The following is a 17,594-nucleotide window of genomic DNA, read 5'->3' as shown; positions in this document are numbered from 1 at the left end:
ATTGAAGAATAGGGCAACAGTGGAATAATTCATGAAAACTATGGCTGAGATCCACCCCCCCCCCCCCCCCCGCCCCCCGCTCTCCACCCCTCCAGCCGTGACCATGGACGCCAGTGTCAGTGCCAAAATGTCCTCCCCTGAGTTTCTATGTATATTGGAGAGACAGAGAGGCAGACAGGCAGAGATTTTTATATGGAGAATCGCTTCCCGTTTTTTAATATCCTGCTTTCCCCTTTTACACAATCCTCAGCCACTGCCAGGACAAGTGGTTAAGTCTTTGGTGCCACTGGTCGCTGTTCTGCATAAACGTGGCCGATCTTTGTTCACATGATATATTCTGAGCCTTTTACTTCCACAAGGAGGATGTGAAATTTAAACGGCGCAGTATTGTGGTCAGACAGCCTGTGAATGCTATTGCATCTTGTTTGCAAAGGGTGCGCCAGGAAGCTATTCCGCCTCTGTTAACGGTGCAAAACAAAAAGAGCAACAAGGCTGATTCCGTGCCACAGAAGATTCTTTCTTTTCTTAATTCTTTCACAGGATGTCAGCACCACTCACAAGGCCAACGCCAACAAACCTGTGGTTTGTTGTGCCCACCCCAAATTGCCCTTGAGAAGGTGGTGGTGAGCTGCCTTCTTGAACTGATGCAGTCCATGTGGTGTAGGTACACCCACAGTGCTGTTAGGGAGGGTCCAGCGACTGTGAAGGAACGGCGATATAGCTCCAAGTCAGGTGGGTGTATGGCTTGGAGGAGGGGTCTTGGAGGTTCCCATCCACCTCCTGCCCCTGTCCTTCTAGGTGTTAGAGGTTGTGGTTCGGAAGGTGATGTAGAAGGAGCTTTGATGAGTTGATCATAGAATTTACAGTGCAGAAGGAAGCCATTCGGCCCATCGAGTCTGCACTGGCTCTCGGAAAGAGCACCCTACCCAAGCCCACACCCCCACCCTATCCCCATAACCCAGTAACCCCGCCCCCAACACGAAGAGCAATTTTGGACACTAAAGGCAATTTAGCATGGCCAATCCACCTAACCTGCACATCTTTGGACTGTGGGAGGAAACCGGAGCACCCGGAGGAAACCCACATAGACACGGGGAGAACGTGCAGACTCCGCACAGACAGTGACCCAAGCCGGGAATCGAACCTGGGACACTGGAGCTGTGAAGCAATTGTGCTAACCACTATGCTCTTGTCGACGGTGCATACTGCTGCCATTGTGCATCGGTGGTGAAGGGAGTGGACATTCAAAGTAGTAGATGGGGTTCCAGTCAAACAAGCTGCTTGATGTTGAGCTTCTTCAATGTTCTTGGTACTGCACACAGAACCATCGAATCCTACAGTGCAGAAGGAGGCCATTCGGCCCATTGAGTCTGCACCGACCCTTTGAAAGATGAACCTACCTAGGCCCAATCCCCCGCCCTATTCCTACTACCCTATTCTAAGGGACAATTTAGCATGGCCAATCTACCTGCCCTGCACATCTTTGAGCTGTAGGAGGAAAACGGAGCACATGGAGACAAGGGGAGAATGTACAAGCTCCACACAGACAGTGACCCGAGGTCGGAATCGAACCCAGGTCCCTAGCGCAGTGAGGCAGCAGTGCTAACCACTGTGCCACCGTGCCAGCCATATCTAGGCATTTGTAAAGTATTCCATCGCACTCCTGACTTGTGCCTTGTAGATGGTGGACAGGCTTTGTGAAGTCGGGAGATGAGTTACTCACCACAGAGTTTCCAGGCTCTGCCTTTGTAGCCCCATCAGTTGGTCCAGTTCGGTTTCTGGTCAATTGCAACCCCCAGTTAATGCGAAGGACTGAAGAAACGTGGGTTCTCTTCAACTTGAAAGGAGAAAACACAGAGGGAGCCTCAGCGTGTAGCATAAGGGTCTGGTACATGCAGAATTAATGTGGGACTGAGTACAGTACTGCCCACACTGTGATGGAAGAAGGCACATGACCCAGACCCAGGGTTCAGTGTGGTGTTGTTCCAAGACGGGTTAAGATCTAAGCATGGAGACAGCTCCATAGCTCCTCGCCTGTATCCTTGACTGCACATGTTCTATTTGTTAACCTACTGAAGACTACAAAGACTGATGTAAGAGGCTCCATTCTGTAACCAACACCCTCCCAACATAGAATACCGAAAGCGGCCCCCTGGCGATTCTCCAGGCCCCGACGGGCCGAATGGCCACCGGGTTCGGCCGAGTCCCGCCGGCGTGGGTTACTCAGGTCCCACACGGCGGGACCTGGAAGGAGTGTCTGCGGGGGCCGTCCTGGAGGGAGGGGGAATCTGATTCCGGGGGGGGGCCTCCACGGTGGCCTGGCCCGCGATAGGGGCCTACTGATTGGCGGGCGGACTGGTTCCGTGGGGACCTATGTTCCTCCGAGCCGGGCCCCTGAAGGGCTCTGCCATATTGCCCGGGGGCCGGCGCGGAGACGGAAACCCCCGCGCATGCGCAGAATCGCGCCGGCCATAGCGCGCATGCGCAAACTCGCGCCGGCCGTTCCCCGCTGGCTGGAGCTGCGGGGACCACTCCAGCGCTGACCTAGCCCCCCAGGAAGGGGAGCATACCGGAGGATCGAGGACCGTTGACGCCGGAGTGGCTAACGCCGCTTTTCACGCCAGCGTCAAAACTGTGCCTTTATGAGCACAGTGTAAATAATGAGACTTGAAGTCTCACACGTGTGTTATGAACCCAGTTGATGTTATAACTGGACGGGAAGATTCCAAAATAGAAACCTGGCTCAAAAGACCGTAACTTGCAATTGTTTTTTTTATAAAATGTAGAGCAACAGAGTCACGAAACAACTAATTAGTTGTAACAACAACAAAAATACATTTATTATAAATGGAAAATTGGATTATGATGCAATACTTCTTTCCTCCCCACTTATCTTAACACATTTAAAGATTAATATGGATTACAAAGTACATCTAAGCTACAATGGTCTCATTAACACCATGTCCCTTTTAAGCACACAAGGTGACTGTGGTCAAATACGCACTCTCTGCTCTGAACACCAAGGGAATGTTTGCGAATGTCTCCTCAGAAACGCCCAAAGCTATTGCCCCATGATTGCTTGCAAACTCCATTCCCATGAAACACAACTTAAAATTTTCTCTCATAATAATGCTTCCCCGAGCGATTTGCGTCCCGAATTCCAGACCAAGTTTTACAAATGACACTTCTAAACGAAGCTTCCGCTCCACTTTTAACAGCGAATCCAGCCCAGGATTTTACACTAATCCTTAAGGATTGCTTTGTCTTGACTGCTGCTCACCTGCTCACAATTACTTTAACTCTCGATTCCCAAACTGTGTTAAAATAACATCAAATGTTCCATCTACCTCTGAAGTTTGCTGTCCTACTTTAAATCTAGTTACTGCAATTGTCTCTTTAACTCAGAACACTTTGTTAACACTTCCTTTAATCCTTCTAAACCATACATTTGTCTCTGTTTACTTAACTCCAGGCTTCTTGAACACTTCTCTTCATTTTCTAGTTTCCTTAACTAGCTGGACTTTAGATTTCTGGCATTTGTTTTCTTAATCCATTACTCCATCGTATGCCTTTTCTTCTAGCAAGGCTGAGGGAGACATTCCCTCTGTAGCCTTCTAAAACCTACTACTTCTAGCACAGCTGTGAGAGTTGCCTTCTTCAACTGCAACAAAATTAGCTAAACTAAAACTATCTACCTTACAAGGCCCCAGTTGGTAAGCAACCCCTGCTGGTTTATTTATTCTTCAAGCCATAGCCCTCTCTAAGCACAACAGAAACACAGTTGGAACTTAACCAACCCGCACACATACATTCACCTTTGTCCAGCATGAATTAACTATAGGTTTTACCCTTCCAGGCACTGAAACATTAAATTAAACTCACTTAAAATGATTCCTTATTTCTAATGTTTACCAACATAAATAGAAATCCCTTAAAACTACCTTTATTTTCCTTACACTTAAGGCTCTTTTTATTGATGGTGGGACAAGAAAAGAGGTAGAACGTGGTGGAGGAGCCGAGGAGACTGCCTATTGTGACAGTAAAACCTCTGGACAGATGTGAATCCCTCATTGGCAGAAAACATCTGCATGTCCCAGGCTGTAGCTCCAATGGAAATGTTAGTGAAGGGGCGATACAGTGGCACAGTGGTTAGCGCTGCTGCCTCTCAGTACCAGGGACCCGGGTTCAAGTGTGCCTAGGTAGGGTGATCATTCAGAGGGTCGGTGCAGACTTGTTGTGTGGAATGGCCTTCTGCACTGTAGGAATTCTATCGTTCTATTGCACCTCTGAGTGAGTTCCTGGTCATACTTTTCTTCCCAAGTCAGAAAGGATCTGTTGGATCGAGCCTGAATGAAATGATCCCTCACATTGGTGGTACCCTGACACGATCTTTGATCCCCAAGGCAGGCCCAGTCCACTCCCTCTGCTGCCGGGAGACCACGGTGCTCTGCATCCTCCCCCTCCACCTCCTCTTTCTCTGTTGAGCCACATCATTCCAATTCATTCCAGTTTTGTTCGCAGTACCAGCGCAGATCAATTTCACCCCCTCTATTCTTCAGAAGACGAGTATTTAAGGATGATGATTACTCTGTTTCATGTCTGAAGCGTTGAGCAACTCCATTAGGATTAATTAGGCATGGCTGCCAGCCACAAAAGCAAAGAATTTAGAACCAGACTATGGCTACTCACATGCAGCTGACGTTTGTTTGGCAGGATTACAGAAGTTATGCTTGCACTGACCAGAGAACCACACTTTCAGCGAGTGGTTCTTCAAGGCGGGACTGAAACCTTGTAGCACTGATTCTAGAACCCACCATCCAAAGTCCCCTGGCCATGGAGCAGAATCTCCCATGGTCGGGAACTCACTCAGAGCCTCAGGAGACTGTAAATATCCTGAGCGAGGTAGTTGGTTGGCAATTTCCATGCTGGTTGGGGAAGGGCAACTCCCAAAGCATAAGTGGATGAAAATAAAGAATGGAGCATCTTTCACATCCTTCTGTGCCAGGCTATCACACAGGTTAGATACAGGATAAAATCCCACGTACACTGAACTAACAAAACGCCCCTTCCCCAGCCTTGGATCAGAACAGCACTCCTTTCTCCGAGGATATTTCCCATTTCTTCCGTCAAGCCTCCTTGTGACCTTTCGGAATGCGACAGGTGCTGAAAATAATCATTTTCTGTATTGGAGTCAGAATGAGGGTTGACAGCTGCCAAACTGGTTTCACGTCAGACGATGCCTGCCATTCGTCAGTAAACAATTGAGGTGGGATTCAACTTAGGCCCAGAAGTGAAAGGATCGAACCCGGGTCCCTGGCGCTGTGAGGCAGCAGTGCTAATCACAGTGCCAGCACAATTTGCCTCAGAATCCAAATTAAAGGTGTGAACTAGTTTTGTAATTCCCTGTATTCGGTGCGCCCGTCTCTTTTTGTTCAGAGGTCTCAAGGCCCAAAGCCTGCCTCCATTGATGGATGCAGGTTGCCATCAAGATTTTGAGATTAGCAGGGGAAGAGGTGCCAGTCACCTAGGGTGGCATTTGGGGTTTTGATGGTCTGGAGATTGTGAGGCAGAGAGTAAGCTGAGGGAATGCTGGGAAAGAACGATCTAGTACAACAGATGGTAAAAGTATGCAATCGCAATATAATGAGGGTGCTGAGAGAAAGAAGGAGAGGACACAGATTAAGAACTAAAGGGCACAGATTTAAAGTGATTTGCAAAAGAATCAAGGGCGGGATTCTCCGACCCCCCCGCTGGGCCGGAGAATCGCCAGGGGGCGGCGTAAATCCCGCAACGCCGCCCCGATGCCGGCTGCCGGATTCTCCGGCGCCAGTTTTTTGGTGGGGACAGGAATCGCGCCACGGCGGTCGGGGGCCGTTGGCAGCGGCCTCCCCGGCAATTCTCCGCCCTGCGATGGGCCGAGTGGCTGCCCATTTTCGGCCGTTCCCGCCGGCGTAAATCAAACCGGATCCGTACCGGCTGGACCTGGCTCTGCGGGCGGCCTGTGGAGTCCTCGAGGGGGCGCGGGGGAATCTGGCCCCGGGGGAGGAACCCCCACGGTGGACTGGCCCTGATCGGGGCCCACCGATCTGCGGGCGGGCCTGTGCCATGGGGGTACTCTTTCCCTTTGCACCGGCCGCTGTAATGGTCCGCCATGGCCGGCGTGGAGAAGAACCCCCCCGCCCATGTGCTGGGATGACGCCAGTACACGCTGGCGCTCCCGCGCATGCGCCAACTCGCGCCGGCCAGCGGAGGCCCTTCGGTGCCTGTTGGCACGGCACCAACCCCACCGCCGCCGGCTTAGCCCCTGAAGGTGCGGGGGATTCCACACCTTCCGGGCAGCCCGACGCCGGAGTGGTTCACCTCACTCCTTGGCGCCAGTACGGCCCACCCCGCCGGGTAGGGGAGAATCCCACCATGTGGTGCGAGGAAAAAAACATTTTCAGGCTGTCTGGTTCGAGTCTGGAATGCGCTGTCGGGAAGTGTGGTGGAGGCAGGTTCAATCGAGGCACTCAAGAGGGCATTGGATGGTTACTTGAATAGAAACAATGTGCGGGGGTATGGGGACAAGGCCGGGGAATGGCACTGAATCGTAAAGCTCATTGGGAGCCAATGTGACACAAAGTGGCCTCCTTCTGCGGCATTACAATTCTGTGATGTAGGATAGAATATATGGAATAAAATAGGAACTCTCAGATGCACAGTGACTATTGTATGATCATAGGGCTTAAGTAGGGTGCCCTTTCCAAGGGCTGTGCAGACTCGATGGGCCGAATGGCCTTCATCTGCACTGTAAATTCTATGATTCTCTCTATGATTTGCATCTGTGTCAGCTTGGGCGGCACGGTAGCACAGTGGCTAGCACTGTTGCTTCACAGCGGCAGGTCCGATTCCCAGTTTGGGCCATTGTCCGTGCGGACTCTGCACGTCCTCTCCATGTCTGCGTGGGTTTCCTCCAGGTGCTCCGGTTTCCTCCCACCAAGTCCCCAAAGGTGAATTGGACATTTTGAATTCTCCTTCCGTGTACCTGAATGGGCGCTGGAATGTGCCGACTAGGGGCATTTCACAGGAACCTCATTGCAGTGTTAATGTAAGCCTACTTGTGACAATAAAGGTTATTACTAAATTATCTATCCAATTAACCCCACGAGTCTGCTCTTTCCCCAGAGCCTTCCGTTCCCCTGGGTTTTGTTTTCCCCTCTTTTCAAGTATTTATCCAATCCCCTTTTGAAAATTACTTTTGGATCTGCCTCCACGCCCTGTCAGTCAGCTTATTGCCGCATTCCAGCTTATTGCTAGAACAAAGGAACAAGAGGTCGCGAAAGATGTTACAAACCTTTGAGGTGCGGGAAGAAAACTCCAGCATGCCACGATGTTTTATTTGTACCAAATTAAGAAATCAGACATAATTGATAAGACTGTTTGCATTTCTTTCAACGATATGTGCATATCTTGAATAATTCCCTTTTAAGTGCTCCAGAGAGGATTTTGCAGGTTGCGGCATGTTCTGGTGCGGTTAGATCATCCTCACACCTGTGGTAGTTAGTGAGAATACATTCCGACTAAAATAGATGTTTGTGATTTTAGAAATATTACTGGTATCTATGATAACAAGGGGCGAGATTCTCCGACCCCCCGCCAGGTCGGAGAATCGCCGGGGGCTGCCGTGAATCCCGCCACCGCCGGTTGCCAAAGTCTCCGGCACCGGATATTCGGCGGGGGCGGGAATCGCGCCGCGCCTGTTGGCGTGCCCCCCCGCTTGATTCTCTGGCCCGGATGGGCCGAAGTCCGGCTGCTAAAATGCCTGTCCCGCCGGCGTAGATTAAACCACCTACCTTACCGGCGGGACAAGGCAGCGCGGGCGGGCTCCGGGGTTCTAGGGGGGGCGCGGGGTGATCTGGCCCCGGGGGTTGCCCCCACGGTGGCCTGGCCCGCGATCGGGGCCCACCGATCCGCGGGCGGGCCTGTGCCGTGGGGGCACTCTTTTCCTTCCGCCTTCGCCACGGATGGCGGAGGCGGAAGAGACTCCCTCCACTGCGCATGCGCGGGAATGCCGTCGGCAGCTGCTGACGCTCCCGCGCATGCACCGCCCGGAGATGTCATTTCCGCGCCAGCTGGCGGGGCACCAAAGGCCTTTTCGTCCGGCGCCGACCTAGCCCCTCAAGGTTGGGGCTCGGCCCCCAAAGATGCGGAGCATTCCGCACCTTTGGGGCGGCGCGATGCCCGTCTGATTTGCGCCGTTTTGGGCGCCAGTCAGCGGACATCGCGCCGTTTCCGGAGAATTTCGCCCAAGGTCTCTCTTCCCATGCTTAAGAAACTAGAATTCCATTGGGTACTTGATGTCGTACCATGACTTGTTAACTGATAAAGATCCTGACATAATCCTAAAAAGGCCTTTTATTTAATGATTTACCAATATCAGTGATAAATAGTATGTTTGTTTTATCCTGCACAGTTTCCCCCAGGCTCATTCTGGCCGGCGCGGAGAAGAACCCCCCTGTCCATGTGCTGGGATGACGCCAGTACATGCTGGCGCTCCCGCGCATGCGCCAACTCCCGCCAACTTCGGCATCAACTACCACGAGCAATGGCAAAGCAGAACACTGCGGGCTGTGCTCAGGTGAGTATAATAGTCCAGTGGCTGTTCTTCTACAACCCATGGCTGTGGTGTCCCTCGAACTGCCTAGGCCTCAAGCCCTGGAATTCTCTCTGCAAGTCAGGGTCGGCTGTGGCACAATGAGTAGCACTTTCACCTCCTAGTCAGAAAGCTGTGGGTTCAGGTTCCATTCCAGTGGCTTGAATGTCAACATGCAGGCTGACACCGCAGTGTAGTGCTGCTGAGGGAGTACCATTTCCCACCAAGCCTCAGTTTTCAGGAGCTCTGGGGTACGGGAAAAGCCAAAAATAAATCAGGTTCTGGCGGGAAGGTGGATTGAGAGGGCCTCTGTCAACAGGCCCCGTTTTAGACTTGACGCCTTCTCCACCACTCCAAGGCCTGGTAACCGCATTGCTTCCCTCCACTCCTGGCCTCTCCAACGATGTGGCAATCCCCCTCTATCTAGCCCCCCAGGCTTCCCCAATCTCCCCATCCTGGAATTCAGGGACTTACGCTCTAGGAAATGCTTGCAGTATTAGTCCTGTTCACTGCAGCTGCTCTTGTATGGACAAGAGTTGGTCGGCCGCAGCTCTCGAAGGCAGTGCTTCCTCCTGAATGAGGGGCAGAATACCTGTCTCCTACCAATTAACTTTTGATGGAGCGTGAAATCGCTGCGGGGCCAGCCGTGTTGGTGGGGTTGAGTTCATATAGTTCATATAATTATCCTGGCCCATATGCCTCATGAAATCAACATCCAGCAAAACAAAAATAGAAACAGACTGGACACAGAAACACAATTTCGCAGACAAACATTATAATACAACATCCAAGGAAACAACAATGCTATGGAGGCATCAATCTTGATGCTAACTTGACAGAGTTTTTCGAGGAGGTCACAAAGATGATTGATGCAGGTAGGGCAGTGGATGTTGTCTATATGGACTTCAGTAAGGCCTTTGACAAGGTCCCTCATGGTAGACTAGTACGAAAAGTGAAGTTACACGGGATCAGGGGTGAGCTGGCAAGGTGGATACAGAACTGGCTAGGTCATAGAAGGCAGAGAGTAGCAATGGAGGGATGCTTTTCTAATTGGAGGGCTGTGACTAGTGGTGTTCCGCAGGGATCAGTGCTGGGACTTTTGCTGTTTGTAGTATATATAAATGATTTGGAGGAAAATGTAACTGGTCTGATTAGTAAGTTTTCAGATGACACAAAGGTTGGTGGAATTGCGGATAGCGATGAGGACTGTCAGAGGATACAGCTGGATTTAGATTGTTTGGAGACTTGGGCGGAGAGATGGCAGATGGAGTTTAATCCGGACAAATGTGAGGTAATGCATTTTGGAAGGTCTAATGCAGGTAGGGAATATACAGTGAATGGTAGAACCCTCAAGATTATTGAAAGTCAGAGAGATCTAGGTGTACAGGTCCACAGGTCACTGAAAGGGGCAACACAGATGGAGAAGGTAGTCAAGAAGGCATACGGCATGCTTGCCTTCATTGGCCGGGGTATTGAGTATAAGAATTGGCAAGTCATGTTGCAGCTGTATAGAACCTTAGTTAGGCCACACTTGGAGTATAGTGTTCAATTCTGGTCGCCACACTACCAGAAGGATGTGGAGGCTTTAGAGAGGGTGCAGAAGAGATTTACCAGAATGTTGCCTGGGCATTAGCTATGAGGAGCGGTTGAATAAACTCGGTTTGTTCTCACTGGAACGACGGAGGTTGAGGGGCGACCTAATAGAGATACAAAATTATGAGGGGCATGGACAGAGTAGATAGTCAAAGGCTTTTCCCCAGGGTAGAGGGGTCAATTATTAGGGGGCATAGGTTTAAGGTGCGAGGGGCAAGGTTTAGAGTAGATGTACGAGGCAAATGTTTTACACAGAGGGTAGTGGGTGCCTGGAACCCGCTAGGTGGTGGAAGCAGGGACGATAGTGACATTTAAGGGGCATCTTGACAAATACATGAATAGGATGGGAATAGAGGGATACGGATCCAGGAAGTGTAGAAGATTGTAGTTTAGTTGGGCAGCATGGTCGGCACGGGCTTGGAGGGCTGAAGTGCCTGTTCCTGTGCTGTACTTTTCTTTGTTCTTAGTTCTATCCCAATGAAAGTTTCCCTTTACTGTGCTGGAGTCTCCTACCAGGATGGCTAATGATTGCAAAGCCACTTTGCTTGTCCAGATAGGGTGCCCCATTGTTCACCAGTGAAGCAAGGAAAGATGCTTTGCAATAAAGCTGTTATTGAAGTTAGTGCTCTCACTGGAAGCTCGAATAATACCCCCTTTAGTCAGGTCAGCATTCAGCAGCATATGCATCATAATTGGATTTGAGGGGTCGAGCCGAGCAGTGTTTACGGTACTGGAATTGCAACAGCCAAGCCATATGTTCATGAAATTTGGTAGTTTGGGATTAGTACCAAATAAAATTGCCACGATGACCAAATTGCTGTAGATCCCCTGCTAGATCACCAGAGACCTCCCAGGAAGGCAGACTGACCCCCCCCCCCACTACCTGCTTGTATTTTTAAGTGCCTCTGATCACACCCTGTGTGGTTGATGCTAAACCCCCTCCGGAATGATGCTTACCAAATTATTCAATTGTAAAACAATTGCCACCAAATCCACCTCTCCTTGGCAACTAAAGAGGGGAACATTAAGTAGCCTTAAAAACCTGAGAATAAATAACAAAAGAACAGTTACTTGCTGAATTTGGAACTGCTTTAACAGCAGATTGAGGGGCTGCACGGTGACGCAGTGGTTAGCACTGCTGCCTCACGGCACCGAGGTCCCAGGTTCGATCCCGGCTCTGGGTCACTGTCTGTGAGGAGTTTGCACATTCTCCCCGTGTCTGCGTGGGTTTTGCCCCCACAACACAAAGATGTGCAGGCTAGGTGGATTGGCCACGCTTAATTGCCCCTTAATTGCAAAAAATTAATTGGATTATCTGACTTTATTTTTTTTTAAATGACAGCAGATTGAGATTTTCTGAAATTTATCTTTGGGGTGCGAATTATTACCCATCCTTAATTACCCTTCGGCTGTGCGATTCGCTCGACCATTTCGCAGGGAGGTTAACAGTCAACCAGCTTAAAATCTCCGGCGGCGGGACCCTCCGTCTAGCCGGCAGGGCCCTCACGCTGGCGGATTTCCCCACGGTGTGGGGGTGACCACAATGGGAAACCACATTGGCCGGCTGCCGGGACAGAGAATCCCGCTGCTGCGGGGGGGGACGGGGGGCTCTAGGCTATTCGTCCAATCACATTATCGCTATACTGCTCTTCGCCTTAGGTATGTCAGAGATGACGCTCTTTGCAGTCACAAAGATAGAACATCTGAATCATTTTATATTGAGAAACACTTGGTAAATTTCCAGATTATTTTGAGCTTCTAATTGCATCCCCTTGTCTGATATACAGGGGTTGATATCATATCCATGGCATTAACATAGGTAACAAACTCGATTGTTCAAGGCTGTTTCCAAGAGTCTCCCTGACGTGACTGGCAGAACAACACAGAGTTGAGTCACAATCAATATACCGATCAGCCACAAACTACTCGCATGAGGAATAAGTAACATCTGGACACCACCCTGCCGCGCAATTCAACCTGACAAGCCAATTCATCAACTGCGATCTGTGCAAATTTGGGTCAAATTGAAGCTCAAAACTGGGTCAGCTAGGTGAGCCTCAGCCAGAATGTGAGTTTGGATGTAAAAAGTTCAGTTCGGACCATTTCAAAGCAAAGTATTTATTGCTGTACCAAAACAAGTGAACCCAGCTGGAGGCTGGTACTACATATTCCCTCGTCTAGAATGAAGCACTTGTAGTTAATTGAGGTGATTACACATTCAGACCAATCTCTGAGAAGACCAACTCAAGTTTTCAGCCACTGATGAACAATGAAGCGTGGCTATTTATACAAATACAGGGCTGAATTCTCCGTTTCCAGCAGCGAGAATTACAATCGGTCGGGGAATAGTGCGCAATGGAAAAAACGCGATTTGCGCCTGGCACCTATTCAGACGCCATGCTCCGTTTCCTTGTTGGCGACGATATCGAAGTTTGCACCCTGCCCCAGCAGGTCCATGCCAAACCGTTATTTGCGTGGATTTAAATATCATTAGCGGGTTGTAAACTTCATGCCCCACTCCTCCGCAATGCTTTGCCCCTCTTAGACGGAGGCCTCGAGGGTGTGGATTAGCGCAAATATTTCCAAGCGAGGCCTGGGCACCACAGCTGTTGAGGGGGAGCAGTAGCCCTGGCAAGGGGCAGCAGCGAGGAATGACTTGGTGCCAAGTCCGTGGACTCTGGATGTCCCTCTTGGGATCGTGGTGGCCTGGCTCAGACCTCCATTGCTGCAGTCTGTGGATTTAAAGACACCCCTTTGGTGCTACTCACAGGCTCCTGGCTGCTCACACTGCTGACTGCTCAGTGTCCTGTAAATGTTCAGAGAGCCTCTGGTGATGTGGGAGCCCACCCAGGCCGCACCTCTGGAAATCCTTCATACAACAGCAGTATCAGCAAGGGAATGGACATGACGAAGCTCTATCAGTTGCCCACCAGGTGTTGGCACTCCTCAGAAGCACTGCCGCACTGCAGAGGAAGCAGTGGATCAGCAGAGCTCACCCTAAACAAAGGACATCTGCACCATGGCCATTGGAACCTTCTCAGGGCAGAGCATTCACAAGTGACCCTCACACATCAGAATCACCAGCTGTCTCCTCCTCGTGAAGCTGGCATCACTGACTGTCTCTGCCACCCCCTCTCAGATGCTGTTCAGGAGGGTGGGCTTGAGTCTGTGGCCCACCGTGAGTTAGAGGGTATCTTTCCTCTCCTCATTGGCGTCAAGCAGTGGGTCCACCTCAGACTCCCAAAATCGGGGGGGGGGGGGGGGACAGGTTTTCTCTTAGCCATTTTTCGTGCCTGGATTGAGTATGCGGTGAGTGGCGTGCTTAAAAACAGCACCAGCTATCAGGTTCCTCAGCATTAATTCCGGCCCCAGAGATTACACTGCCCGCTGGACCAGGGTTGCTTCTGATTCGAGCCTGCAGAGTGCATGCCCTGAATCACGGAATAAATAGCGGCCCCAATGGAAACACGAATCACGCGCTATTCAGTCCAGCAGGAACATGTGCCTCTCAAATGGAGAATCCAGCCCATTATATATTAATTGAGTATTAATGTTTATCAAAGTTGACCAAATGTTCCTGTACAGAGATCCAGTTTCCAATACATTCATTCCGGAGTATTATACAAGTCAAGTCTGTTTTGAAAACCTGGTCCAGAGTTCAGGTTCGCGCAGTAACTCCCTTATAGTGAAACCCTTTGTAATATCTCCTCTCCCTTGGTGGTGTGAGCAGGTAGGGTTACACTGGTTTAGATTTACAGCATGAACTTGAAAGAAGCAATGAGATAAATTTACAGCCCAGGTAGGGAGTCTTACATGATTTGGTTTAATGCACGACCAACCAAAGGATGTTATCGGGACATGAATCCTCGTTGCACCCGACTTGATGTCGGGATGGTGCCATTGATGTCGCGAGAGGCCTCTTGCGCGATTTGCAACGCTCAAAACGCCTCGGCAGATTGAACAAAATTAGGCTCATTTAAATCTGCTTTTGTGGGATTCTCCCAGCGTCCAGTGGGGGGGGGGGGGGGGGGGGGGGCACCTTGCCAGTGCACCATTTAATACTGGTTTCCACAAACATGGACCAGTTGTAATGCCACCTTGGGTGTCTCTCAGACCATTAAAGATCCCTGGTGGTCGTGGACAGGGCAGGGTGGCACCTGGCACTCCATCTGGCACTCAGGCACCTTGGCACTGACGGTCACCCCAGCAAGAAATTACTCTAAGTGCAGCCTCGGCAGAGAGAAACCTCCCCAAGACCAAAAACAGACGGTAAAGTGCCATTGAATAGCGGGGTGTTACTTGGCACTGTAGCCATCAGGAACACCCCGCTAAACGCGCCCAAAATCGGACATAGATTCTTGTTTTCCATTGAATCACTCCCAAATGTTTTACAGAGGCTGCAGCTGAGAAGAAACATTGGTCCAAATAGTTTGTTAGAGAACGGAGAGTAGAGAATAATCCAAAAAAAGGCCTGGTTGAGTAAAATCGGTGCAGTTGGATTCTGTTGCATGGATTGTGAATCAAATGGTCTTTACAAGATTAGCATTAAGTGAAATGGAGACATTAATTTCTTCACTTTGTAGTTCAGAGCTGGAATATTGCTAAAAAAAAGAGTCATGCTGTCTTGTTAAAGCTTTGCGCCTTGCACTCACCAGGTAAGAATGTCAGATTTCAAACAACCAGAGCAATTGAAGATAATCAATTGAGCTTGTTACTTGGCTCATTTACTAGAAGTGACACACATTCATACAGAGGGACCCATTCTCTGCAAACAAAAGGAATATGTTCAGGTAATGAGCCTTTTTTTGAGGAGCTCGGTGAGGCTATAGTTCCCCATCATTTTCTCCATGGCACTGCTTCAGCCAATCAGAGTCAAGTTGTCAACCAATATAGATTGGTAATATAGATTGTTGTGATTGTTTGAAATTTGGCATTTTTGTGTTTGATGAGTGCAAGATAAAATGTTTCGACAACATGCCTCGCTTTTTAGCAACATGTAGTCATTTATGCTATAATTGACAGTGAGCCAGATTCTTGGTTTATTCTAGGGCAGATTAGCAGGAGGTCTTATGGCGCATTGCTACCTCTGAGCCAGGCACTCTCGGTTCGAGTCTCACCCCAGGACTTGATGGCCAAGGAAGATACGTTCAAAACATTGTTATCATTAACACTGCAAGTTTTGCTGATTGTTCCTGGTTCTGATTTTAGGTTTAATGGACTGGAGGCAGTTTCATTTCAAGTGACTCAATCCACTAAAGCTAAACTGGTTCATTCATTCCAACTAGCTTCCTGCTTCCATTGGGTTCTACATCTGTCATTTATTCATGTTGAACTGCAAGCCAGTATTGTTATTTCAAATTGGCCCGCACAATTTATTGTTTAGATGGTTAGAATAGCATGCAGCTGACATTTTGCAGCAGTGATCCAATTTGCTGAATCACAAGGTGTTGTGTTGCCAGTATTGTGCCAACAATTCCCCACGTCGTCAACCCCTGAACTTAGCCAAGGCACACAACAAGCAGGAGCTGATTTGACTGCTACTCCTGCTAATCTGCCAGCAGTCAGTTAAAGCACTACATTTGGGACCTACATTTCTTCTCAATCAACTAATGATATGAGCACATGTGTATAATTTGGTCAGCTCATCGCATGAGTTAATTATCACCCTTGGGGAGTGGGTTTTATGGGGGGGGAAATCGTCCGCGCTGCCCCACAGCATTTTCGGGAGGAAGGTCACGGTTGTCGCCTGGTGGAATCGTCCCGTCCCGCCGCTGCTTTCAATGGGATTTCCCATTGAATCTAATCCCTGCCTCCGGGGAACTCATGGCGGGGGCTTGCCATCAGCGGGACCGGAAGATCCCGCTGGTGAGAATGGCTGGAAAATCCCAGCCGGAAAATCCCCCCCTTTCCCCTGCTGTCAGGAATTGCAAGTAAGGAAGTTGATTCTGTATGTTTTTGGAATGGGCAGACTTTGATCTGATCCAATTGACATTTAAAATTGGGATTGGGATGGGCAAAAGCAATTTGCGCAGATTGGGGAATAAACCCCAGGCTAATGGCCTGGGGTCAGGGGTTCAAATCCCACCACAGCAGCTGCCGAACCAGGCTCATTAAATCCAATGAATAAAATCTGGAATTGATAACTAGCATCCCTGATGGTGACCACGGAACTATCATCAATTGTCATAAAAACTGTCCTTGGAGGAGGGAAATCTAACATCTTTATTTGGTCTGGCCTACATGTGACTCCAGGGGCTGGGTTCTCTGAGCCTTCGCGCCAAAATTGCGTTCGGCGTGGGGGCAGAGAATGGCCGTTTACCTGGAAATCGGGACCGCCGCCGCTGAAGCGATTCTCCGGTCCCCGGAGAATTGCTCAGGAGTCGCTCGCGCGCGTTCTACATGGCACGGGTAGGGGGCCATTGACAGAGCCCCCCCCCCCGTGATACTCCGCGCAAAACTGGCTGAGTTCCCGACGGCGTGTTTCTAACCACGTATCGGTCATCGGGAACCTCGGGTGGCGGCTGCGGACTCAGTCGGACGGCCAGGGGAGCGATCGGGCGGCAGAGACCCGTGGCCACGCGCGGGCCTACAGTTTGGATGACGGTCCACGGTGCGAGTCCACCATGTCGCAGGGCACGGCCACCGCCGTGCGCATGCGTGGACTCCTGACCGGAAGTGCGGGGCCCCATATCCACAGCCAGAGCAGCGAGGAGCACTCCCGGGCAAGCCCCCTGCAGGTAGGAGAATCGCTCAGGACTTTAAGGAAAGTCCAGAGTGAAATGCCAGCATTTTTACCCTGGCGTGGGGCCATAGCCCGATTTCTGGAGAATCTAGCCCCAGCTATATTGTAATGTGGTTGACTACTAACTGAAAGAGCCGAGCCAAGCCACTGAGATAAAGGGGCAATGAGGGATGGGCAACAAATGCGGGCAGCACGGTAGCATTGTGGATAGCACAATTGCTTCACAGCTCCAGGGTCCCAGGTTCGATTCCGGCTTGGGTCACTGTCTGTGTGGAGTCTGCACGTTCTCCCCGTGTCTGCGTGGGTTTCCTCCGGGTGCTCCGGTTTCTTCCCACAGTCCAAAGATGTGCAGGTTAGGTGGATTGGCCATGATAAATTGCCCTTCGTGTCCAAAATTGCCCTTAGTGTCCAAAATTGTCCTTAGTGTTGGGTGGGGTTACTGGGTTATGGGGATAGAATGGAGGTGTTGACCTTGGGTAGGGTGCTCTTTCCAAGAGCCGGTGCAGACTCGATGGGCCGAATGGCCTCCTTCTGCACTGTAAATTCTATGATAATCTATGATTTCAGTGATGCACACATCCTAAGAAAGACTTAAATTCACTCTGGCGAAAGGTACAAATAAGAGGG

General features: G+C 50.1%; 1 protein-coding gene across 2 annotated transcripts in view; it reads right to left on the bottom strand.

The window, feature by feature from the left end:
- LOC140394927 (guanine nucleotide-binding protein subunit alpha-14-like) overlaps positions 1-17,594 on the bottom strand; it is a 90,550-nt gene that overhangs the window by 36,837 nt on the left and 36,119 nt on the right. The window contains exon 2 of one of the 2 annotated variants that reach the window (XM_072482121.1): positions 1,724-1,837. The exons of the other annotated variant lie outside the window; for it this stretch is intronic. The gene's annotated coding sequence lies outside the window, so the exon portion shown is untranslated. The remainder of the gene's footprint in view (positions 1-1,723; positions 1,838-17,594) is intronic. 2 annotated transcript variants of the gene reach the window in all.

The sequence above is a fragment of the Scyliorhinus torazame genome, chromosome 18 (genome assembly GCF_047496885.1).
Source record: "Scyliorhinus torazame isolate Kashiwa2021f chromosome 18, sScyTor2.1, whole genome shotgun sequence".
Classification (NCBI taxonomy): Eukaryota; Metazoa; Chordata; class Chondrichthyes; order Carcharhiniformes; family Scyliorhinidae; genus Scyliorhinus; species Scyliorhinus torazame.
This window is presented reverse-complemented; position numbering and strand designations above follow the sequence as displayed.